Raw genomic sequence first — 27,753 nt, 5'->3', positions numbered from 1 at the left:
GAATGTACAATGGAGAAAAGACAGCCTCTTCAATAAGTGGTGCTGCAAAAACTGGACAGCTACTTGTCACAGAATGAAACTAGAACACTCCTTAACACCACACACAAAAATAAACTCTAAAAGGCTTAAAGACCTAAATGTAAGTCCAGACAGTATAAAACTCTTAGAGGAAAACATAGGCAGAACACTCTATGACATAAATCACAGCAAGATCCTTTTGACCCACCTCTTAGAGCAATGGAAATAAAAACAAAATCAAATGGGACCTAATGAAACTTAAAAGCATTTGCACAGCAAAGAAACCATAAACAAGATGAAAAGACAGTCCTCACAATGGGAGAAAATATTTGCAAATGAAGCAGCTGACAAAGGATTAATCTCCAAAATTTACAAGCAGCTCATGCAGCTCAATACCAAAACAACAAACAACCCTATCCAAAAATGGGCAGAAGACCTAAACAGACATCTCTCCAAAGAAGATATACAGATTGCCAACAAACACATGAAAAGATGTGCAACATCACTAATCATTAGAGAAAGCAAATCAAAACTACAATGAGGCATCACTTCACACCAATCAGAATGGCCATCATCAAAAAATCTAGAAAGAGTAAATGCTGGAGAGGGTGTGGAGAAAAGGGTACCCTCTTGCACTGTTAGTGGGAATGTAAATTGATACAGTCACTATGGAGAACAGCATGGAGGTTCCTTAAAAACTAAAAATAAAACTACTATATTACCCAGTAATCCCACTATTGGCATATACCCTGAGAAAACCATAATTCAAAAATAGTCATGTACCACAATGTTCATTGCAGCTCTATTTACAATAGCCGGGACATGGAAGCAACCTAAGTGTCCATCGACAGATGAATGGATAAGGAAGATGTGGTACACATATACAATGGAATATTACTCCGCCATAAAAAGAAACAAAATTGAGTTATTTGTAGTGAGGTGGATGGACCTAGAGTGTGTTATACAGAGTGAAGTAAGTCAGAAAGAGAAAAACAAATACCGTATGCTAACACATATATATGGAATAAAAAAAAAAAAGGTTCTGAAGAACCTAGCAGCAAGACAGCAATAAATATGCAGACATAGAGTATGGACTTGAGGACATGGGGAATGGGAAGGGTAAGCTGGGAAGAAGTGAGAGAGTGGCGTGGACATATATAAACTACCAAATGTAAAAAAGATTGCTAGTGGGAAGCAGCTGCATAGCACAGGGAGATCAGCTCGGTGCTTTGTGACCACCTAGAGGGGTGGGATAGGGAGGGTGGGAGGGAGACACAGGAGGGAGAGGATATGGGGATATATGTATACATATAGCTGATTCACTTTGTTATACAGCAGAAACTAACACAACATTGTAAAGCAATTTTACTCCAATAAAGACATTAAAAAAAAAAAAAAAGCCCATAGAGAGTGCTTTTCATTAAAATCACATCAGAATTGAAAAGGCTCCTCAAGGCATTCTACACTTATTGTTTCTACTGGGAGGAGTAAAACAAAAATGGTTTGTGGTGAGGCAGGATGACATAGTGGTTGTGTGTATGGTCTGTGGACTAGGACCTTCTGTGTTCAAATCCCAGCACAGCCACTTCTTTCTATAGGACTTTGAAAAATTTCGCAAATGTTCTCCACCTGTTTCCTCGTCTGTTAAGTTCAGATAAGAGAAGTAGATTCTTTGCAGAGTTGTTGTGAAGACTAGGTGATGAATATATCTGATGTACTTAGAACCATACCCAGAACATATTGTTCTATAACCATTGATTATTTGGGCACTGGTACTATTTTTCCTACTATCTGCCAAAAATGCGTATTGAATTTTCATGTGTATATCACTCTGACATGCAGAAACAGCAAGTTAAAAAAACACTAATTTATCATCAGAAACCTGTATTTCATTCTGGATCTGTCACTTACTGGGTATGTAATCTTGGATATGTTATTGTGTCCCTCCTTGAGTGATGATGTTTAACTCCCCGACTAAAAAATGGGACTAATCCACCTGATTGTCTTGAAAATCAGATGCAATTTTACAAAAACATAAATATTGAGCTTGAAATGTGATGTGCACGTAAAAATAATAGTGATGATATGCAGGGAATAGGTAAGCAACAAGGATTTGTTGCATAATACAGGGAACTATGTTCAATATCTTGTAATAACCTATAATGGAAAATAATCTGACATATATGTGTGCATATATATATATGTGTATAAATGAATCACTTTGATGTACAACTGAAAATAACACAATACTGTAAATCAACTATACTTCAATTAAATAAAATAGAAAGTGAAAAAGATAGTGATGATAGGAGAAAGTATAACAGTAGCAATAAGAGTAAGAAGAGTAATTTAGTTAATTATAGAGAAAAAATGAAATCACAGAAAGTTAAAGAAAGAAAAAAGAATATTTCATGTCTTAATGTTAGCATTTAGTCTAATTTTTTCAAAAAATTTAAAAATTTTCAAATTCTTTTTTTAATCTGTTTTAAACATTTGCATAAAGGGTATCACACTATATATAACCTTTTGCAAACTTCTTTTTTACACTTAGCATGACTTTTCTTTGATATTTATTTAGCTTGATGCACATAGGACTAGTTCATTTTTTAAAATTTAAAAATAGAATTTTGCTGTATTATCAACCACTTTATTTATTCCTGACCTTGCTGAGAGACAGATTTTAATTTTGCTATGACAAATTGTACTGCAATGAATATGCTCATACAAATATCTTCTGTACATAGGTAAGAATTTTATCATAAGTAAATTCCTAGTAATGGAATTGCTGGATTGCAGGGCACATGTATATATGTTTTTATTAGATTTTACCAAATTGCTTTCTGAAGTGGTCATCTGTCTTACTGAGAATAAAAAGCATAAATTTTTAAAGCTCTATAATTATTTTCCTGTATGTTTATCCTTAAATAAAAGGTCATCATCAAGGGCACTGAGGGACACTTTATGCTCATCCCTCTTCACCGTCCATTTGAATGCTGAATGTTGTGGAATTTATAATATTGTTGCTCTGCTTATTAGAATTATGTTGAATGCAGAACAAGTATAACATTTTGTGATTATTTTGTATACATGTATTCCTTTATATAAAGTGAGTCATTAATTCCTTGGGATATAACTTCCTATGGAAACACTTTTATGAGAAAACCAGATTTAACTTGCATCATTTCACTTTATGGTGCCTTTTGTTAAAGAATCTTAATCATCTGCAAGTATAATAAATTTCTGTAGCTAGAAAATATCTAGTGAATGTAAAAAATGCAGGATAGTTAAAGAGAGTCCATGAAGAAAACAAAATCATTAGGAAGGAAGGATGGATAAATGAATGGATGAATGGGTACATGCATAGAAAGATGATAGACTTGTAATGAAACAAGTATAGTAAAATATTAATAGAATTTAAGTGGTGGCTTTAGAGGTATTCACCACAAATTCTTTAAATTTTTCTATATATTTGCATGTTTTCTTATTAAACTGTTGAGAGAAAATAAAAAGATAATGGAGAAAACAATCCATGGAAAATATATGTGTCATTAAAGCAGATGAAACTTGAACTAAAGTAACTTTAATAGCTAAACCAAATATAATAATAATCAAAAGAAAAAATGTTATTTTTCCTAGGTATAGACATTTCTGCTAATGCAGTTTCTATTCCAAGATAGCCCGTTGGTTCTTGATTGAAATTGAAGCAATCAAAATCAACCACTATCCATTAGTTTCAAAACATACTTTCTATTCCATGTAAATGGATTCTGCATTCTTGGCAGATATACTGACTAATTCTGTATACACAGTAATCAGTGTATTGAGAAGTTCTACCGGGAAGCATCAAACTTATTCATTTACCTGTTTTTGGAGCCTCTGCAGGAGAACCTCCTACTAGGTGAATCTACTTTACATGAATTTCTTTCTTTTCTTTCTTTTTTTTTTTTGTAGGATAGAAAAATAACTTATTGAATTGGTTTCAAAACATCATTTTACAGCAAAAACTGATTTTTATTTCAAGTTTTTGCACTATAAGTAAATAAGAAAAACACGTCTATTGAACAGAAAACCGTGATAGAGTACATCAGTCAGGATCCCAGCAAGAGGCGAATGGCACATTTACCAGGGTAATTGAGGAGAGCTTAATAAAGAAACTGTTTACAAAAATGAATGTAAGCTTAAGAAAACCAAAAAGCAATGGTATAGCAAGGAATGACAAATCAGATGTGAACAATTATCACACCTAGACCCGAAAGGGCAGGAGGAGGAAGCAGGTACCAGTTATAGTGACGGAGAGGGCCCCCTGATGGAAACTGTGCCCTTTTGTGGAGTAACACAGCCAACCCGCAACAGGGGGAGGACAGCCTGGGAAAGGGTACCCCAGTCTTTCTCTTCTCCCATTCTACAAACACCTGCCACTGTCTATGAACAGCTGAACCTATTAAGAAGTTAGAGAGTCTGTTGATATCGATACAAGACTGTAAAAGTCAGCAGACGGACACAATTTGAGTATTTAGCTAGAAGATCAAAGCTACCCAGCGCATAAATCTCTTACAGATTACAAGCATTTTTATACTTTTAAAAAGTCTCACAATATCCTTCTTTGTCAGTGAATTTGTAAGGATAAGTAGGTAAACAATGAGGACTTGTTATGTCTCTAGAAATGTTATTTACCATAATGTTATACATATTTACCAAATGGTCCTATCTAGAAAAAAATTAAGCCTTTCAATTAAATAAACACTCAACATCAGTCACTTAAAAAAAAAATCTTAGTTACTGAGTAAAGGGTGCACAAAAGGACAGAAGAAAGTAACGCTTCGGATGATGGGAAGCAAGATCCAACTGGTCCTCCTCCCTCAGGTCATTATAAGTAAAACTAAAACTTTTTATTTTCTTTAGCTTATTTAACACTTATCAAATTTTGGTAAGCAAGGACTAATTATTGGTTTTACTGATTTATTTGGTCTTGAGTGACATATTCAAAATACTAAACTTAGTTGTAGCCAGATCTTGCTAAGACTACAAGATTATATCTAATTCATCTAAAATCTAATTCAAAGCATATTCAACATCTAAACTGAAGCATATTCAGCATGACTCTCGTCTTATTTTTACAGAATTTGACATGAAGTTAAAAATATTCTGAATAATACTATATAAAATAATTGTATACAATTATTTTAATGTGAGGTTGAACTAAGGAAAATGAGTGGTTTGATTTTTAAAGTTTTTGTATGTCCTGTAAAACACATCCTTAAAATACCATCTGTGTTTGAAGACCCATTGACTACCTAAATATCCTCATACTTATTATTAAGTTGGAAATATGAACTGGTACAGCCATTCAAGAGAAAAGTGTGGTAATGTTTATGAAATGCTATAAAATAGGCATAAATTTTAACCCATTAGTTTTACTTCTGAGAATTTATCCTAAGAAAATAGCTAGACATTTAGACCAAGATTTATGTATGCAATTTTGTTCTCCCATAGAGAAAATGAATGGTAAGAAATTATCAAAGAAATAATGCAAGAAAAATTTTCAGGGCTGAAAGAAAACTCAAATGGTCTAACTGAAAGGAATGCTAAGTAAGCTGAATAACAGATACCCACACCTAGACATGAGATAAATATTCACAGCTTCATGGATAAAAATAAAATTTTTTAAAGTTTCCCAAGGAAAAAAAGTGCTATCACCTTCAAAAGAATGAGAGTCAGACTAGGTTCATACTTCCCATTAGAAAACACTGATTGCTCGAAAACAATGGAAGGGTAGTTTGAAAATTCAGAGGAAATGTAACTCTTAACTCATTATTATATACAAAAATAAATTTTGAATCAAATGTGAGTATAATTGAATGAGAGCATAGACAAATGCCTTGTCTCTACATCCTAACACACACAACCTCCACTTCAGGGAGAAAAAAAAGAGTAGAAAATCACATGTTGACTTTAAACTGGAAATGAATAAGAAAACTCAGAAATGTCTGAGTTTATCTGGAAATGAACAGACCAATCTTTCTGTCATCCTGTACAATAGGAATTCAAGAGAAAAGTTAAATTCAAGTATAAAAAAGTTATTTTTTTTTCTTTTTTCACATCTGAGTTTGTGGCTTGTGAAATGCATAGCTATTAATATTAGCATTGCTAATAGTAATTATTTCTGAATACTTACTATCTGTCAGATAATTTGCTAAATGCCCTTATATATAAGCACATTGAATCCTCATAAATTTTATGGGATTTAGGTATTACTGATATTATCTCCAGTTTATGGATGACAAATTAAGGTTCAGGAAAATTAAGTAACTTTCTCAAAGTCACATATTTGGCAAGTGGTAAAGCCTGAATTAGAGCCAGATCTTTGTGACTCTCAAGACTATTGTCTTGAACATCGCCGCAAATTTTGACTAAGGTCCAACTGACTGTCCTCTAGAAACAGTACATGTATCTTCTTTGACCTCCCAATAATTCACTGCTTTCTTTAATATTCCCATTTTTGTGTGTGTGGAGAGAAATAATTAGAATCTTTTCAATCCTGTAACTCCAGAACCTTCCTGGTATTCTCCTTCTCAATTCTCTCCCCGCAGCTACATGACTCATCTCTTCAAAATCTACCCTATGCTGAAAATGTCCTAGCATTCCCTGTTCTCTGCTGATAAGCTTGCATTGAATAAGTACCTATGTAGGGGCATGCAGAGTTGGCTGAATTCATACCCAAGGGCAACTTACTCTGCCAAAACCTTTCCAAAAATCCTGGGAAAATGCTTGGAGGGCTATTGTAAGTATTAATGGAAAAATGGTGAAAGGATATTTCGGCAAAAGAGAAATGCATTGTTTTTTTCTACTAATAAAAGCGAACACTGAACTTTATGGAGCTCAGCATGTCTAAAATTGATTATAGCACACTCTTGGATAATGGGCCATTTATCTTCCATGAACATTTAAATAATGATTAGACCACCTGTTCTTCCCTCTTTCACTCTCCTCTCTGAACTCGGACTCCATCCCCAACTTGGTAGAGAGGACATGGAAAGTTCTGTAAGGATTTCCTTTACACTGCACAAGCCTAGTGCCAGAGGTATTTTGAAGCTCAAGTATGTTGCTAATCTTAATGCAGTTTGAATGTCTCAGTACTGAGTTAAGTCTACAGCTGAAGGTTGCTTGTTCAATGTCCATCTTATTGTGTATTTTTAATCTCAGATATTTAATTTTGGTTTTGCCTATAAGTAATATTATAAACAAATGTGTGTATGGCATGTAACAAAGAAAAAATGAATGATCTGTTTTCCTAGTTTACCTAATTCCATATTAATTAAACTTTCAAAGCGTATACCAAATACAATCATCCTGACATTTTCGTGGCCCTTATTTTCTGTTTCACAACTCCCTGCTGAGGAAAACCTTACACTTCTTTCTACTGCTTCTGGTTTTGCTTACTTTTATATTTTCCATAACCATATAGTCACTGACAGGGGAGCCAATTGAACTTGCTTTCACTTGGGTAGGAATCATTTGATCTAAAGGCACTTTCCTATCTAACTTTGTCAGAAATAATATCAACTTTGTAACTGACATTCTGCAGGCTCTTGCAGCTACCTGCTAATGCATCTTCAGAGACCTTCCAAAGCAATGTCAGAGCTATCCCAGAAGTCTCTCATATGTTCTCTGAAAGAAGATCACTACACTCTCTGCTCCACTACCACTTCACATACCTTGTTCCCCTAACCCTCATCCGTGTTTGCAGCTTGATTCTCATCTGTGGAGTACTACTGTGGCCTCCAGGAGCTTCCCAGCCATCCAGCAACCTGCCTCTGCTTAAATCATCACCATTTTTGTCGATCAGCTGGTTCACGAATATTTACAGAGCACCTACAAAATGCCCAGCACCGATGTATATATCAAAGATGATAGCAAGTGTCTTTCTCTTGTGAGTCTTACATTTCAGTGTAAGGTGCTGGGGAAAGTATAATGAAAGACAACCTCTCCTTATCACCCCAGAAAAATCTCTTCACAAAAATAGAAAACATTTTTGTTATTGAATAATCATTAAACCAAAATGTGATGTGTGGCACAGTCAATCCACAAAAAAGAGATTGCAAAGACAGAAATCGCATCCTCCTATGCAGTTAAGCAGATACAACCTATTGCGTGCATGTTTTCAAGAGAAACTAGTCCGTACCTAAAAGGATGTGACAGCATCATTCATCATAGCTAATCTATCCTAAATTTATTGGTAATTAAAGTAGCCACCTGTTTTGCAAAAGACTTTTAAAAAATAATTTTCTCACATCACTATGACCTGAAGCAGTTTGCAACCTGGAGCCAGCACCCACTGAAGTTAGGGTCTTAGCACCCCTGGAAACTATGGATTGGGGCATTATATTCCTTGATGATTACATTTCAAAGAGATCATTCCCAGGTCCTTAAGGAAACATTCCTGACTTGTAAAATTAACAGAAGACCAATTTAGCTTTATAAAAAGATTTACATACATTTCAAAGAAACAGGGAAAGAGCTTACAACCACAAGTTTTCCAAAGTAAATGCATTAAGAAGCAGGAAGGAGTCTCTTCCCTTATTTTCAGCAGGGTAAATTAAGTCCCTTATTTTTCACTTGTATTTGCTCTTTAAAGGGACATAGGCCATCAGTAAGTAGATGAAAAGATGAAAGAATGAACATATTTAAAAGTAAAATGTGTTATAAAAATTAAATAAGCCAATGTATTTGGGAGGTACTTTAGGTAGAATATCAAGGGTGTACTGTCTGAGGACATGACATTTGACTTGAGACCTGAGAAGACAAATGCGAAAGTTCCAAGCAGAATAAGTAAATATCAAGGCCCTGAAAGAGGAACAAGAGTGAGTCGTTCAATGGACATCAAAAAGCCAGTACCACTGGGATGTAGTGAAATTGGAGAGAGTAAAGAAGACAAAGGTGGAGAAGAAGGTTGAAGCAAGATCAAGACTTTGTAGACCACAGAATGGAGCGTAGATGTTCTTCTGGTTGCAGGGAATTATTTCAAGCAGGGGAATGACAGGATCTAATTTATGCTTTAGAAAGATGTCTGGCCGCTATGCAGCAGGTGAACTGTTTGGAACTGCTGGTGGTGGTTGTATTGGGGAAAGAATGCAGTCAGAGAAACTGGAGAAGAAGCTGTTGTGAAACTCCAAATAAGGGATGAGTTTGCTGGCACTCTGGTTGCTGCAATAGAGGTGCTGAATTCTGTGATAGATTTGCAATGTAATAGAAGCAAAAGAACACATTGATGGATTGGATGCACCCTACATCATGTAGATTATGAGGGAAAGAATGAACCTAAGCATGATTTCAAGGTTTCTGGTCTGAGAAACATGGTAGGTAGTGGTGCCATTTATCAAAATGGTGTATACTTCAATTGAGCTAGATTTTGGAGGAGAGAAAAATTATGGTATACTTACTAGGCATTCAAATGGCAGTATTAAGTGATAAAGGAGTCTGGAGCTATAAGAGGAGTGTGTATCTACATTTCTTGTTCCAAGTTTGCTGTGGCTTAATATTTCCCCTGGGGATTGCTAACTCTACTGGGCAACTACGCCTCTGCTGGGCACCTATGTATCAAGGTGGCAGGACATTCTACTGCTTATGGGTGTTGAACAAATCTCTATTTTTGCTCTTACTTTCCCTTTATCAGGTTCAAAAGCACTGTTTTTAGGTGCCACATTGTATTAGCAAATCTGAATTACAACCAGTATGCCAAATTTAATATCACCCCTCCTGATCATTCACGATTCTGCCTAGATCAAACTTGTTTTGCCATCTCTGTTTTCTCTTTTCTTTTTTTTTTTTCTTGGTGAATTCTTTCAGATTAGGTGTCTGTACCCAGCATGACCTGGTTCAGCTGGATCTCTGCTCTGGGCATCTCAAATCTAAAATCATTTTGGCAGAGTTGAGGTTCTCTCTGGAGGTTCTGGGCATGAATCTTTTTCCAAGGATTCTGACCATTAAGTTTGTTAGCAGAATTCAGTTTATGGGGTGTAGGACTGAGGTCTGTTTCCTTGCAGGCTCTCAGCTTGGAGTCATTCTCACTTTCTAGAGGCAGCTCACGTGGCCCAGCTTTGGCCCCCTTCTTCCAAATTCCAAGCCAGCAGTGAGTTCTTCCTATTCTTCAAATCTCTCTGCATCTCCTTTGGCCTCATCTCTCCTCTTTTTACCTCCTCTGATGTTCTCTTCTGTAACCAGCTGGAGAATATTCCCTGCTTTTGAGGGCTCTTGTGATTAGATTGGGTATACCTGGATAATCCCAGCTATTCTCCTTATTTTAAAAACTCTTATGTGGTAACCCGAATTCCAACAGGAAAATTCCTTCAACTGGACTAGATTCATGTTTAACTGACCAACCAGAGGATAGAAATCTTAGGAGGAAATTTTTAGAAACGTGCCTACCCAATTCCTCAGTCCTGAAAGGGTTTTTTTTTGAGCTGACCCACCAATTCTTTAGTCCTACACAGATGTGTCTTAATTTCAGCAGCTGACAGCTTAGCGCCCAAATTAGGACAGCAGCTACAATCACATATTATTCATTCATTTATTCATGTATTTAATAAGTATATTTTGAGCTCTTTTCATGTTTTGAGCATTGGAGATAAGGCAGCAAACAAGATGAACGGAACTTTTGTTTAGCATGTAGTTTACATGCTAAGGATAGATGCTAACAGATGTCATTTTTGATATCTTAATAAGACTGGTAGTCAGAAAATAGAGAAACTTTGACTAAGCAACAGATGTTCCAGCTTGCTTTTAAAACATTAGTCTGAAAATGATCAGATCAATGTGTTGGTCACTTGCCTGGTGCCTCTCTTTGCCATTATCTCAACAGGAATAGCAGAAATAACCTCACTCTCCACATCCTTTTTTTTTCTTAAGCTTAAGGTCTATAGGGTAGAGTTCATCCATCTGCAGAATAATTTGAGGTAGAAAACGCCATGTATGCCAAGGGAATTTGACCCTTCGAATAACAAACAGGCACCTAGGAGACTTACTTTGCAAACAGCAACAACCTCTAAGATTCTCAAAGACACAGATAAGTGGATTCAGACTGGAATTAGTTGTCTTTGGGGTTATATGGAGCATACAGAGAAATCTAAACGAGTCAACCTTTTTAAAGAGCTAATGACAGCTTGAGGAGGAGTAGGTGATGAAAGAAATTTTGTTCTGACCTGCTTTGTTGTCAGGTCCCTGGTTTGAGCCTGGAATTGGAGCACACTTCCTGAAGTGGCTATTCTCAATTCATCTCAGACCCCATCTGAGCCCTCAGCTGTTATTCTTTTGCGTCCATGTGATACCATATGCACCTCACAAGTTGACATTTCAATGACAAAGTACAAGTAAATTTATCATCCTATCTCAAAGGACAAACTGGTTAAAAACAGAGAGCAATCCTACCACACTGCCCACAAATTATGTAAGTTAATTTGCCTACATCAATGATTTTATGTTAAGGTTTGCATTCTTTTGTGTTCCTTGATATCACTCATCCTACAAATAGGAGGTATAAAGAAAGGAGCTTAATAAACCTTGAGAACAGATTGATTAATTGGATTTAGATGGGTTGAATAGTTTTGTTTTGTTTTAATGCCACAAATATTAGGCATATTTAATTTATAGTAAAGAGGAAGGAAACATGGAGGGGAGGCACATGAAAGGCAAAATGTCCTCAGGTTTCTGGAGGCGTTTTGCTTTAACAACGAATGGCTGTGATGGTTGTGCTGACTGAGAGGTAAAGGGCTTGGCAGGGTTCCACAGTTCCAACTCTGCAGTTGTCTTTTGAAATGATGAGGGCTTGAAAACATGGTATTTAGAAATCCCAGCAAACTTTCCTACTCCCCTTCACCCCAGTCTTTCAAAATCTGTTTGGAATGAAGGCAAGAACCAAAGTCTGATAAAGGCAACTCATTTGAGCAAACTTTTATTCACTCTTTACGAAGTCCCAAGCTCTATCTTGAAATTATCTTGAAGTTCCAGATCAGTCCAGGGAGTTAGTAGGAATATCTGCACTAAAAGGCAGAAATAATACCTGGTGAAGACTGGACCACATCTGGATGACCTGTCTCTCCTTCCATGTTTCTTTAGAAGCTAGACAATCCCTCCAGAAGTGCCAGAAATTGTTCAAGTTTCCTAAGAAGATTCCAAGAGTAAATAGTTAAATAAGTGTAACACTTGCTGATGTTAACCATACAATAAGCATGTTGCTTTTTGTATTTTCATTTTTAAAAGACATTTGTTTATTTAAAAATGGGTGGGAGAGATACGCTATTCTTTATCATAAGCATTCAATGGATTGTATAATTATTAGTTATTATAATTAGTATAATTATTAGAGTCCTTCCCTTCCCTCCACCTCATGATAAAAGTTTGAGAGTCATTCATACACTATTGATTTGTAATCCAAGCTTAGAGAGAGGCTTTCATTCCCACATGAAGATAAATTTCAGTCAGAAAAAAAAAATCCAGAATGCCTTGTGTACTTCTGTTCCTCACTGTTTTCTTTCTCTTTTGCCTCACTAAACTTTTGTACTCAATAATTTTTACAGGTTAATAAAAAGAAGCAGGTCCAGAGTGGTAAATACATGTGATTCTGTAATATATGCAAACATAATGAAGGTTATGCCCTGGGGATTTTCCTGAGACAAAAATTATAAGAGCTTATTATTTATTTGAGAAGAGAGAAGAAGCAAACAAAACATGAGCAACAAAGGAAGATTGGGTTGTTTGGTAAGTTTTATTTTGTTTTATTTTCTCCCAATACTCTCCTCAGCCCTGGAGACAATTACATGACTGTTCCTGAGAAAGACAGAGGTAAGACTTATGAATACTCCTCACTTTGATGTCTGCACTTGTGGTAGAATATCTGGACATACATCACCCACAGAGAGTGGCGGGCAGTCACCAGCTCACATGCAGAGGAGGTTGACATGTTCTAATATCCATTTCCCTCTACTCACCACGAGCATAAAGCCTTCAGAAACTGAATCCACCAGGCTCTGAGTAATCTCAGAGTTGAGGTTTATCAGTTCAGTAGAAAGGGTTTCACTCCAGTATCCAGGCAAGGAGCATTACACAACCTCACAATCTTTGCATACAGTTCCACGTGATAAGAAATAACTTTTCTCAATAATCAAATTCATATTGGACTTGTGACTCTACCTTGCATTTATTGACTTCTGACTCTATACAACTGTTACACTTGTTCACTAATATAAACAGAACAAAATGCCCTCCTCTCCAGCAGGATAAACCCTACTGGGGGGGCCTCACGTATTAATATATCAGTGATTAGAATCCACGACGTGGACTGAGAATTGCTAAAGATCAAGTATAAACAAAATACTATGGGAGCATGGAAGCATGTTTGATGACCCAGGAGTGGGAAGACCAGAAAAGGTTTCATGAAGGACGTGGCAGCAGGATTAAACCTTTTCAATCACATAACCATAGACTTATGTGATTCAAAAGATTAGAAAAAAGGCATTCCCAACTTGAGATTAGTGATAGGAAAAATTCAGCTGTGTGAAAGCACTCTTAGTGTTAGGAAATTACATGTGTATCAGTGATATGATGGTTAATTTATGTGTCAACTTGACTAAGCCACAGTATCCCAATATTTGGTGCCAATATTGGGTGGATGAGAGTCATTTAACGGTAGAACATCAGTGGAATCTTAGGGATTTTAGATTACACAGAATGCACATACTGGGAAGTTATTACTAACTTCCAGTCCCACTATTGGAGTCCAGATGTTTACTGCTTGGATCACTCCAGCTCATCTAGTAGCAGGAATTCAACATCCTGAAAGTGTCATTTAGGTATTTCTCACATGAACCTAAAAACCGGTTAGAACCAGCTGCAGCTTCTACTCCCTCCCTTTTTTCTACTTCTCTTTTTTAAATAAATAAATAATTAATTAATTATTTTAACATCTTTATTGGAGTGTAATTGCTTTACAATGGTGTGTTAGTTTCTGCTTTATAACAAAGTGAATCAGCTATACGTATACGTATATCCCCATATCCCCTCCCTCTTGCATCTCCTTTCCACCCTCCCTATCCCACCCCTCTAAGTGGTCACAAAGCACCGAGCTGATCTCCCTGTGCTATGCGGCTGCTTCCCACTAGCTGTCTATTTTACATTTGGTAGTATGTATAAGTCCATGCCATGTCTACTTCTCTTCTATTCAAATTCTTCAATTCCAAATTCCTGCTCAAAAGCCAACTGGGTGAAACCAAATTTACTACTGCCTAACTTGAAAAAAAAAATAATACATGTAACAAGGATGTTATCTCTGGATACTCCCAATTTAGAGTCCTTGGGATGCCAAACTGACATGAGAGCCCTAGTGGGGTTGGGAGGGCCCCTTCTTCAATTCATTACCACCCACTGTCCTTCGGGGATACAGCAACAGAATTTTGCAAAGTCCTTCTTGAAAATATTTGTCAGCCTCTTTCTCTTACTCCTATCTTTAAGATGTTCAACACCATCATGTATGGTCCCTTGTGATGAAGTTTTCTTCATTAAATTTAGTCCCATTAAGATTTGAAAGATAAATGTCCTATTTCTATTCATTTAGTAGTTGATTTTTTAAATTTTTAAGTGACATATTGAACCAAGCATTTTTATCATCATGTAGCTAAAAATCTCCTTTTATCTTAAGATAATAAACAAATAGGCACTCAGCATTTTTAAACGAAGGTTTTCACTGAAGGCATTTTAACATAATCTAGAAAAAAATGGAAAGAACCTAAATTTGTAACAGTATCAGAGTTTTCTAAAACAATTATATGCTCCAATTAAATTGAAAAGGTTAAATAAATGTTCATATACTTTTATGATGGATATAACCCAAACATCATAATAATTTTCTAAAAAACTTAAGTGGTAAATCATTTCCAAGAAATATTTAATGGGAGATGCAGGACACAAATGGTATATATCATTTAATTGCAAATATGCATATATGTGTCTTTATATATTTCATTCCAAATTAAATATAATACCTCCTTATATTATGAGTAAAAAGATTGAACCAAATATACTAAAGGAAGTGATGGTGATCTCTGTTTGGTGAAATATTTTTTGTATATATAATTTTCAACTTTTCACATGGCTCATATATAGCATTCATAATCAGATAAAAATAATGAATGTGATTTGGGGAAGGGGCAAGTTAAGAGAAAGCAGTGGAAGGGATAGTTACTATGAGGGATTACCCGCATTACATCAATATAGGAACGATTTTGCCAAAATTGAAGTGGATGGTACCTGCTTATAATTCACACTTTTACTCATAAATCTCCTGTTTTATGGTATCTCTATTAAGTATTCAAGATGTATCAAGTTCAACCACCAGAATGCAGTGAGAGAGGCAGTAGACCATGGTGAAGTCAGACAAGTATAAATTAAAATTAAGCTTAGGGGCTTCCCTGGTGGCACAGTGGTTGAGAATCTGCCTGCTAATGCAGGGGACACGGGTTCGAGCCCTGGTCTGGGAGGATCCCACATGCCGCGGAGCGACTAGGCCCGTGAGCCACAACTGCTGAGCCTGCGCGTCTGGAGCCTGTGCTCCGCAACAAGAGAGGCCGCGACAGTGAGAGGCCCGCGCACCGCGATGAAGAGTGGCCCCCGCTTGCCGCAACGGGAGAAAGCCCTCGCACAGAAACGAAGACCCAACACAGCCATAAATAAATAAATAAATAAATAAATAAATAAATAAATAAATAAAATAAATTTATTAAAAAAAAAAATTAAGCTTAGCAATGCCACTGAAATTATCAATGAACCTGGCAAAACTCAACCTCTGTGAGTCTCAGTTTCCTCATCTGTGACATGGGGGAGTAATATCTACCTCGTCAACTTTTTAGAAAAATTAAAATATAAAAAATAATATAGGTAAAGAGAATAGCTCACTGCCTGGCACAGTTTCACTTAATGGTAATGTTAAAAGTAGTTGATGCTATTATTCCTTCTACTTTAGAGTTAACTTGTCGCCATGAAGCCGCTCTGCAAGAATGGGGAGGTACCCTTTCAAGTAAAAAGCATAATGGTCATAAAAAGAACAATAGTGATAGCAATGTTAACTTCAGGCAGGGGTTTGGCTGGATGTTTCTCCATATTGTGAGTCAGCATTGAGTTTGTAAAGTTGCTTGGCAAAAATAAATAAATGAATAAATAAATAAATAAATAAATAATAAATGGAACCATATGGTTATAACAAAAAAAAAGTTCTGATATTGGCACTTTATTTGAATAAATACATCCGTTATCTCTGCTTGAGAAAAAGAATGAAAGCTTTTAAAATATTAGTAACTCAAATCTCATGCAATGAAGTGGAAATAAAACACAAGTGTAGCTACTAATTGGAAACTATTTCAGCAAAAGTGTTTAGAGGTCTTTGGTCGCAGCATCATACTGTACATTACTCACTCTGCATGAGACAACAAGGAAACACTAGATGACCATTGACTACGCATGAGGTGCCACTGGGAGCTGAGGGCACAAGATAGAGCTTATTGGTTGCTCAACCTTTGTGATTTGATCTACATTCATATCCATATCTTATCAAATGGTAGCAGACTATTTATTACTTTTGTTATCTCTTATTTTCTACATGAGCGTATTAACTAATTATTTTTGGAGATAACATCTAAGACCCAAAATATAACCAATAAAAAAAAAGATTTTCAAAGCAGTGAAATAAGGTACACATAAAGGAGAGTAGAGTAACATTTATAAAAAACTATGTACTGCATGAAGAGCTAGACCCTAATCTCCATTTACAAATAGGAAACTGAGTGACAGAGAGAGGGTAACTTAATTTGTTCAAAGTTCTGAAGCTACTTAGTGGCAGAGACAGAAGTCTAACTACAAAAGTTCTGCTTTATTACAAAGGTCTTGATCCCCTCCCCCAAACTAAAGTATAAAATGCCAAATCCTTCCTATCTGCCTTGCTGAACAGTTGTGGACAATTCTACATTTACACACATGTGAGACAATAGATAATGAGATATAATCAACAGTTTTCTAGTCGGCTTAACCTGTCAATTATTTTGCAAGATGTTAACATGCCCCTAAGTATCTTTGATGTTTGTGTTATTAAGTATCTAGGAAACTAAACTGCAAAAAACCTCAAGTATCTCCAAACCCAATATGACAATAGCTCTTATTTCATTTCACGTACAGTCTTCATAAACTGTTCCATGCATAAAGCAAATCATACAGAATATTACAAGTAAAATAATTTTCAGCCTTCTGGGGTTTCCTTAAAATCCAGTGTATCATCTGTGGCGACGCACAAGGGCAATCTGTGCTTGGTCTGAACACATCAGCATTGCAGGAATGGGACCAGGAGGACTGATGATGATACATCTACATTATTTTTATTGGATATTGGAAATTATCTCATGAGGAAAAGGGGAATACATGACAGCTTTAAAATCCAAACTGAAAGCTTATTTATTTTGTTTAACTGCTAGTCATATACTTGAGCACAGTCAAAAAATATGATCCTTCTCAGATTCCCTTTCATTGGTGCTTCCTTATTCATATATCACCCCATCCCTCTTCCTCCTTGCTTTGACTTCCTGAAAACACAAATGTGATGATTTGAAGAGATTTCATAGATCTTTACTTTAAAGAGAAAATAATAATATACTCCACTATTACTGAGTTTTATCTTAATTAAAGTATGGCATAGTGGTAAAAAGTATGGCTTATGGAGTCACACTGTCTCTGAATTCTGTTCTGCAATGTACTAGCCATGTGAGCTGTGCAAATAGATTGCCAAAATATGTAAGGCACGCTGTCCCTCAGCTCCATTCAAGGCTCTGATTCCAGATGGGTGGAAAATCTTAGACAAAGACTAAGGAATAATATCTTATTGGATTTCCCAGATTTCCTTGCCAGTTAGGTTCTGGTCTGATTTTCCATTGAGAGGTACTGGCAGGACATTGGAAGAAGAAAAAAAGGGATGACTATGGCAGTACTTCCAGGAGTTGAGCACAAGAAGGTGTGTGGGCTCCTGAGCTTCTATTCAGTTGCACTGGTGCAGTTTCAAAGCAGCAGCAATAGCAGTGACGTTGCCTCTCGTGGAGCAGGGACAAGTGAGAGCTGGACACCAGCCCAGGGATAGCTACAGATTCCACCTCTCTGGATAAGCCCTTCCTTGTTTGGGCTCCTCTAGTGGCCTCTCTGCCCCATTCACTCCACCAGCCCTTCTGACACCTGTATAAGCAATTCCCTGCATTACAACCCTCCCTGCCTGAAAGACCAGGAATGGTTTCCTATTCCCCTGTCTGGATGCTGACTGTTACAGCTGGTAAATTATTAAACTATTTCAAGCTATTTTTTTCTCAGCAATCTGCCTTATACCTTTAAGAAAAACCAGGAAAACAAAAAGGATATATAAGGAAAAAATGTGTTACTTCCCTTCATTTTTAGATAAAAATGTCATGCAGTCATCATTTTGTAGCTTATAAATTATTTCCAGAGATTGTCTCATTTAATCCTCACATTAATACTGGGGTTTCGATTTTTTTTTTAATCACCATTTGCTTCATAGTTAATGGAGAATGTAAGTTATTTGCCCAAGGTCATGTACAAAATGGCAGAAGTACAACTTGAACTCTGATCTTTGAACTCTGTTCTCTCCAAGAACAAAGCCCTTTCTCTTAAAATTTCTTCACTAATTTAAGAAAATCACATTTAAAAAATAAATCCTTAGGTTTTATGAATTTTTCTGATCCATAAGAAGAAAATCTATACATCAGCCCAAATGCACATACTTTCTCTACCCATACGGTTACAGTATTTTCTTGTTTGGGCATACGTGAGAGCAAATTCTTTCCCTGGATCTTAGCATCTTAAGATAGATGGATGTAACTATGATAGAATGAAATAGTAAAAGTTCCTTTCTAACCATCAAATTCTTACGCTTCTGTGACCCTAGTCAGTGATTCTTAATTGTTCATCTCAGTGGCGTGTTGTTGAGGAAAATGCAAAATTTTAATTATTTGGGATAATGAGAGACAGCATGCAGCCTCCACAGATAGTGTCCCAAGCTTGCAGAATTTTTTCGCACAAGATCACACTTATACATTGTGACAGGTTACACCATTTCCCACGATGATGCACCATCTGGCCCAGGGAAGAAAACAAGTATGGGCTCTGTTGTTGTTTAAATATGATGCTGTTTTCAAAGCTGAGATTCAATAAATATTCACCAAGCCATAGAGGATATTCATAGGTCCTTTTAAATCACAATCTTTATTTAGATTCATGGTCAGGCCATGGAAAGGGGTAAATATCAGCAATTGCATTGTCCTGAAGTTATTGAACAATCACTTTATTTTTAAGTGATAGTAATGATAATTTACAAACTGAGGAAATAAAAAGTTAAAGGGACGTTTTCTTGGTTTTGGTTTTGGTCAATATAACTTTATGAGATTGCTTGTATATTAAGACATGTAAAAAGGCATATTAAAATGTCCCCTTATTGACACAGATTTATTGCCACAGATAAGTATCTCTTGTAAATGCTTTAACAAGATATCAATTGCTTTTGTCTAGAACCGTGACTTGTGATGATTTTTATAGATACCCTGTCAGGAACACAGTATGATACATTTTAGGCAATTTTCTAGTAAGACCACTAGAATAAAGCAAATGACATTCCAGTTAATTATTTTTGTGAAAGTGATCTTATTTTTTATTCCTTAATTTTTCATTTTCTCTTCCCATTTTCCAAAGTTGAAACCACATGAAACTTTGAAAGTTTATTGAGGGAAGAGAAACATAGGGGGATTTTAAAATACTTTCCCAACTAGAGTTAGACTGTAAAATAAATAGTTTTGAAGATTAGGTATGCTTTAAGCATGAAGTCATATGGAAAAACAGGAAGAAATGTATGTACCAGGTAAATAAAATCATCAGGCTGAGATATTTATTCATTTTTTTCTTTAGTATTCCAAAGGGATCCCAGCAGTCTGAGGTTTCTTGAGGGCTTGAAGTCAGTGCCTATTGATATATATATTTTTTAGTCCCTGTTGACTTTCAGGAGGCTCACAGAACCTTGCACTTGGCAGTGCCCTCCTGACTTTTGATAGTCCAAGGAAAGTGGTACAGGTCATTAAGAAAGTGGGTTGAGGAGTCAGGTCACCTGATTAACTGTAGTTGCTTCTCTCCCTGTCTCATTCTTTGAAGTTGTGCAAATTACTTACCTACTCTACACCTCAAATTTCCTGTTGGTTGGGGCAGTGCTTTATGATGTTTACAAAGACCTGGGAAAGCACTCAAAGCAGGACTCTGTCATATAACTACCCAAGCCAATTTACAAACACTACCATACCAGGAGACTGAGCTCAACAGTCTTTCATTTCTGTTATTTCCTCAGTATGGCAGTGGTCATGCATTTAGACCACAAAAGATAATACAGAAACTTAAAGTATTTAAATTTTCTCATGAACCAAATCAATGGGAGATATCCCAGGTCTATGATATTCACAAACTTGAAAACTGAGTTGTTATTTGCAAGCATTCTGTTCTTATCCTCAAACTATCCACAACTTTGCCCTTAGACACTACTTCATGATGGAGCTAGCTAGAGCATAAGTTTTCCTACTCTAGCTAAGTGCTGGTTTTATTTGCATGTACCTTTTTATGTTCTATTATTAACATTAACTAAGGGCTCAAGTAAGGGTACATGCACAGTTTAATATTTATGGCTAACTTTGTCCCACTTTACTAAATTCCAAATGTGCCCTTGACTTCATTGCAAATATTATCAATCTTTATCTTTATTTAATTCCTGAAAACAATTCGTATGAGCTATTTCTCCTTTTCTTGAATTTGAGAAAATTTAAGCAAAGTACTGATAACAAATATTTAAGTCTACATGTTAACCTTGTTACATTACAATATATATTATATAATACTATTTTTAATATAATATCCTACTATGTTATAACATATCTTATGATTTCCCATATGTATTATGGAGACAATACACATCATCTCTCTTCAAAGGTCATTGTGAATATTTAATGAGATGGTCCAGATAATGCTCTAAGCAAACTGGCCACACATAATAAATATTCAATACATTAAAATTAATCAATATGTAATTCAAAAGGGTAAGGTGAAATTTAAATGAAAAACTTATGTAAAGGAATAGATTTCATGGTAACACTACACATCTTAGTTTCCTCTATTTCTATTTGGGCAGCTGCTGGGCTCAATTCAGGGAACTCAGGCAGACCATTGATTTAAGAATGAAAAAAGCAGAGTAATTGGCTCTTTGGGTCATTCAACAATCTCACTCGATGTTATACAGAGAAAAGAGAGTAATGAGCAATGTGGAGAGACTAAAACTTGACCAAACTTCTAACCTGAAGTTTTCAATAAAGCAAAGTTCAATTCAGATCAATCAGTAATATTGAGTAACTAGTATGTCCCTTTCCTTGTGCAACAGCAAAAGAAAGTGTCACGTCTAAGATTTCTTAAATTTAAGTTTGCTTAATAATAATATTTTATTGTTTTCTTAATATAATTGAGTCCAGAAAATTATGTCTGAAAAACATAGTATTCACCTTAAGAAAAAAGCAAAGGAAGAGCAAGTTAAGCACAACTGAAGCAGAAGAAAGAATAATAAAGATCAAAGTGGAAATCAATAAAATAGAAAACAAAAAACCCATAAGGAAAATCAATAAAACCAAATCTGGTACTTTGAAAATATTATAATTGATAAGCCTCTAACCTCACTAAAAATCAGGAATAAAAGAGAAAAGACACAATTACCAATATCAAGAATGAGAGAGGTGATATCACTGCAGGTTCTACAAATATTGAATGGTTAATAAGGAATAGAATGAATAAATTCAACCATTTGGATGAAATGGACAAATTCTTTGAATGATACAAGCAGCTAAAAGTCACTCACAAAGAAACAGATAATCTAAATAGCCCTATAAATATTAAAAAAAATTTTTTTTAGTTAATAACCTTCCCAAATAGAATACTCCAGGGCCTGGTGGAATTTTATCAAATTTTAAAGAAGCAATAACACCAGTCTTAACAAATGTTTTTTAGAAAACAAAGGAGAAGTGAACATTGGCAACCTCATTATAAGAGATCAGCAGACCCTGACTAATAAAACCTGACAGACATGACAAAAATTAAAGGAGAGAAAGAAAGAGAGAGAGAGAGATTGCATACTATTTCTCTTATGAATAAAGAAAAAAATGTTTTTAGAAAATATTATCAAGTACTGGTGTTGCGGGCTGAATTGTGTTCACACTGAAATTCATACGTTGAAGTCCTAATCCCTGTTACATCAGAATGTGACTGAAATTAGAGATAAGATCTTCAAACAGGTAATTAAGTCAAAAAGAGGTCAATAAAGTGGGCTCTAAACCAGTATGACTGCTGCCCTTATAAGAAGAGGAAATTTGGACACAGACATGCACATAAGAAAGATAATGAGAAAAAAAGGAAAAAGACAGTCATCTAAAAGCCAAAAAGGGGGACTTCCCTGGTGGTGCAGTTGGTAAGAATCTGTCTGCCAATGCGGGGGACATGGGTTCAAGCCCTGGTCCGGGAAGATACCACATGCTGCAGAGCAACTAAGCCTGTGCATCACAACTACTGAGCCTGTGCTCTAGAGCCTGCGAGCCACAACTACTGAAGCCCGTGCGCCTAAAGCCTGTGCTCCACAACAGGAGAAGCCACTGCAATGAGAAGCCCGCGCACCACAATGAAGAGTAGCCCCCGCTCGCCGCAACTAGAGAAAGCCCGCGCGCAGCAACAAAGACCCAACGCAGCCAAAAATAAATAAATAAATAAATGTATTAAAAAAAAAAAAAAAAAAGCCAAAAGGAGAGGCCTGGAACAGATCCTTTCCTCACAACCCTCAGAAAAAAATCAACCTTGCTGATGCCTTGCTCTTGAACTTCTAGCCTCCAGAATTGGCAGAAAATAAATTTCCGTTGTTTAAGCCACCTGTCCTGTGGTACTTAGTTACAGCAGCCTGCTACTACTACTACAATTGATAAATTATCCAGCAATATATAAATAGAACAATACATCATAATGTAGTAGGTTTTATCCCACAAATGAAAGGTTGGTTGGCTGAATATTTGATAAGCAATCAATGTAATTCACCATATTAAAGAAAGAGTAAATGACTAACTATGTGGTCGTTTAAATAGACGAAGAAATATCATTTGAAAAAATTTAACACCAATTCATAATGAAAATAAAAACCTCTTAGCAAACTAGGAAAGTACCTAAATCTTATAAACGGTATCTAGCAACAATCTACCGCTAAAATCATTCTTAATGGTATTGCCTGAATTGAGTACCTCAAGATAAGGACAAGGGCAAAGGTTTCTGCTCTTACCAATGCTGTTAAACATTTACTCTGAGGCCCAAGCCACTGCCATAAGTTAAGAGGGAAAAAAAAAATCATAAAAAGATGAAACACTGCTCAATTGTTTTTAGGAAGCCAGCATACCTCTAACATCAAAGCTGAACAAGCACATTATGAAAAAATAAAATTATGGATAAATTCCCCTCATAAGTATAGGCTCAAAAATTCTCAACAATGTATTAGCAAATTGGATCCAACAGATTAAACTCCTTGAAGTTGTATTACTATACACACACATACACATACACACACACAGTTGATTCCAGGAATACAAGTTTAACATATAAAAATCAGTCAAAATAATTACTCGTTCAGGGAAAAAAATGAGAAAAATAAATAACCATTCAAAAAATAGAGGAAAATTATTTGGCAAAGTTAACACACGTTCACACACAAACACAAAATATATCAGCAAACTAGGAATTAAAAAAACTTCCACCTTATAAAGGCGTTTAAGAAAAACCAACAGTTACCATCACAGTTAACAGGGAAATGTTGAATACTTTCTTTCCACCTAAGGTCAGAAACAAGTCAAGAATGTTTCCTCTTTCAATTACATTCAATATTATAGTAGGAATCCTTGAAAATATGCTAATGCTATAAAAATAAGGCATAACTATTGAGAAAAGAACAGTCTATTCTCAATTAACATGTATGTAGAAAATATGCAAAAGGAATATAAAAATGTAGTTTAATAAATTAATTCAGCAACTCTCTTGATATAAGTTCAATATACAAAAATCAACTGTATTTCTATATACCAAAAATAAGAAACAAAATTACACAAACAGTACTATTGGCAATATCACCCACGAACATTTAAAAACTGGAAATAAATATAATGAAAAATGGGGGGCTTCCCTGGTGGCGCAGTGGTTGAGAATCTGCCTGTCAATGCAGGGGACACGGGTTCAAGCCCTGGTCTGGGAAGATCCCACATGCCGCGGAGCAACTAAGCCCGTGCGCCACAGCTACTGAGCCTGCGTGTCTGGAGCCTGTGCTCCACAACAAGAGAGGCCGTGATAATGAGAGGCCCGCGCACCGCGATGAAGAGTGGTCCCCACTTGCCACAACTAGAGAAAGCCCTCGCACAGAAACGAAGACCCAACACAGCCATAAATAAATAAATAAATATTTTTTAAAAAATGTAAAAGATCACTATAATAAAAACTACAAAACATTGCTGAAAAATTAAAGAACTGAATAAATGGACAGATATGCCATGCCTCTGGGTTGGAAGACTAGATAATGTGAAGATGTCAATTTCCTCAAAATTCTAAATTATATTCAAAAGTTTAGCATTTTTACTAGCAACTGACAGCCTGATAATTAAATTTATAACCGGAAAACACTGAAAATACAAAAAGCTTTCTAACAATAGAACAAATCTTGAAGACTTAAACTATCTCAGTTTTAAAATATAAATCTAGTCATTAAGAGAGAGAGATATTGACATAAACATAGTTAGATTGACCAATGAAGCAAAATAGAGCCCAGAAATAGATCCTCACATATACAGAAAATTGATTTTCATCACTGAGAGAAAGAATGTCTTTATAACAAATGATGGTAAATCAGTGGATATATGTTGGGGGGAAAAAATACCGTAAACCTTGACCCTTTCCTCACACCATAAATAAAATTTACTTAAATTGGGACCCTAGGGAGGATCCTAACAGCAAACTTAGGAAAACGTCTTTGTGACTTTGGAATAGATGAAAATTTCTTAAATAGATCACAGAACCCACTGCCATAAAAGAAATGTATTGATAAACTAGTCATAATCAAAACTGAAAGCTGCTCATCAAAAAAAGACACCAAAATGAAAAGAGCAAGTCATAGACCAAGAGAAAGCATTCATAATACATATATATACAGAAATACTGGCAGCAGATGTCACAATTTCCCTCATATATGAAGAACTCCCACCAACTAGTAAGAAACAGATCAGTGTCCCAAAAGGAAACATGGCAAACAGACGTAAACTCAGAGTTCACAGAAAGGGACATACAAATGGCTATTAACTATAGCATTAGATATTCATTCTCATCAATGAAATGAGAAATGCAAAAAAAAAAAAAAAAAACCACTGAAATAACACTTTTCTCCTAATAGGTTACCAAAAAAATTTTTGATGTTAAAACATGTTTATAGGATATTGTGAAATATGCACTATCATGCATTATGGGTGGTAGTTTAATTTCAAGAAAATTGGCACCCTTATAAAATATACTTCCTCCATATAATTCCTCCATATCTGCTGGGAATTGTACCCTGGACCACAGCAAATATCTAAAGATATTCAAATCCCTCATATAAACTGGTTTAGTATTTGCATATAACCTACACACATCGCCCCATATACTTAAATCATCTCTAGATTACTTATAGTATTTAATGCAATGTAAATGCTGTTTAAATAGTTGCCAGCCCAAATTCAAGTTTTGCCTTTTGGAAATTTCTGGATTTTTTTTCCAAATATTTTTGATATGCAATTGGTAGAATCTGGGGATTCTACCCACAGATACGGAGAGCTGATGGCATCTATAAAATTTAAAACCCACCCATACTTTGTTAGAGTATGCCAGAGGTGTATAACTACTTACACGCTGTTCAGTCTTTTCTTGTCGGTCCCTGATGAAAATGTTATGCTAGCATTCCAGCCCTGTTACTGCCTTCCTGTGGATTCCTTTTGTATATTGAACTTATACCAGGGGACAGACTAAACTGTTAGGAGTTTCAGCCGTATTTTGTCAGTTGTTATTCACAGCTGAATGCAAACCCGAATTTATGCACATAATTTCATTTCTAGGAAATTATCATGTAAATACAATTCCAAAGGTGTGCAACTGCAACAGTATGTAATTATATTATCATTTATAAATAGGCAAAATTCTTAAGTATCCATCCATAGAGGACTGTTTAAATAAATAATAGTACATTTTAATCTAATATATTAGCAGTTAAAAAGAATGGTGCTGCCTTTTAATGACGGATAGGAAATCATCTCTATGATATATTACTTGGTAAAGAAACAAAATATAGAGCTGTGTGTATAAGAGGGTGCTATTTGTGATATATAATTTAAACAGAAGCATAAATATACATACACACAAATGCACACACATGTAAATACATGAACACTCCCAGCTACCCACCCTACACAGATGTGCTGGCCAAACATCACATAGCTACACACAAATACACACACACACACACACACTGTTGTATATGCTTAGAAACTTTCTGAAAGGATCTTCAAGAGATTGTCAAGAATGACAGTATGAGGAATTTTTTTTTGGTAACGTTTTTTGTCATTATTAAGAAAAATTTTAAACCAGATAATTGAAGTAAAGCAAAAGTCACCCTAATGCCGAGAAAAAAGTCATCAAGGACATTTTTTATAAAACTAGTACCTTCTCAGCAGTCCTCTTTGATTAAAACAATCGGTCTTCGGGAATTCCCTGGCGGTCCAGTGGTTAGGACTCCGAGTTTTCACTGCCCAGGGCGCAGGTTCAATTCCTGGTCCGGGAACTAAGATCCCGGAAGCCACACAGCACGGCCAAAAAATAAAAAACAAAAAACAAAAAAAGTGGTCTTCCTGCCCATTGAATTAATACCTTTCTTTATCAGCCTCTTGTTTATTATAGGGCATTTCCAAAATGCCAAGTACAAAGCAAATCAATTGAAGGGTAAAATTGAAAACTTGTAAATGATACAAGGTTTCCTAAATCAATACAAATGATAGGATGTCTGTTCCAATCAGCAGCAATATCAGGAACAAGGGAGAATCTAGCAGAATTTGGCTAGATAACCACTGGAGGAAAGAAAGGATGTGGGCAACACAAGTATCAGCGATTAAAAGTAAACAATTTAAATATCAAAAGTATAAGGTAGTCATATAGTCAATATTATAAAATCTACTTATGTGGTATTTTATTTTGAGGATTAAAATATAAAGTAAAAGATGCCCTGTTATGTTTACATACCATTTTGAACTGAAAATTACACTGAAAAGAAAAAAAATCAACACAAAATTCATTAGAAGAATTAATGCAATATTATGGCTATAATTATAGTTTTTGGTTAGATACAAGCTATAACTTGCATTTAGTTTTCAAGCCAAGTCACAGCCAGGCTTTCTCTTTATATAAGATTGCCAAATTAAAGACAAGACAGTTAAATTTTATTTTCATATAAACAATGAAAAAATTTTAGTATCAGTATACCTCACATGCATGTCTTATGCAATGTTCACATGTGACGTACTGATACTACAA

Source organism: Balaenoptera musculus, chromosome 7, assembly GCF_009873245.2.
Source record: "Balaenoptera musculus isolate JJ_BM4_2016_0621 chromosome 7, mBalMus1.pri.v3, whole genome shotgun sequence".
In the NCBI taxonomy this organism is placed as follows: domain Eukaryota; kingdom Metazoa; phylum Chordata; class Mammalia; order Artiodactyla; family Balaenopteridae; genus Balaenoptera; species Balaenoptera musculus.
Note: the sequence above shows the minus strand (reverse complement) of the source record.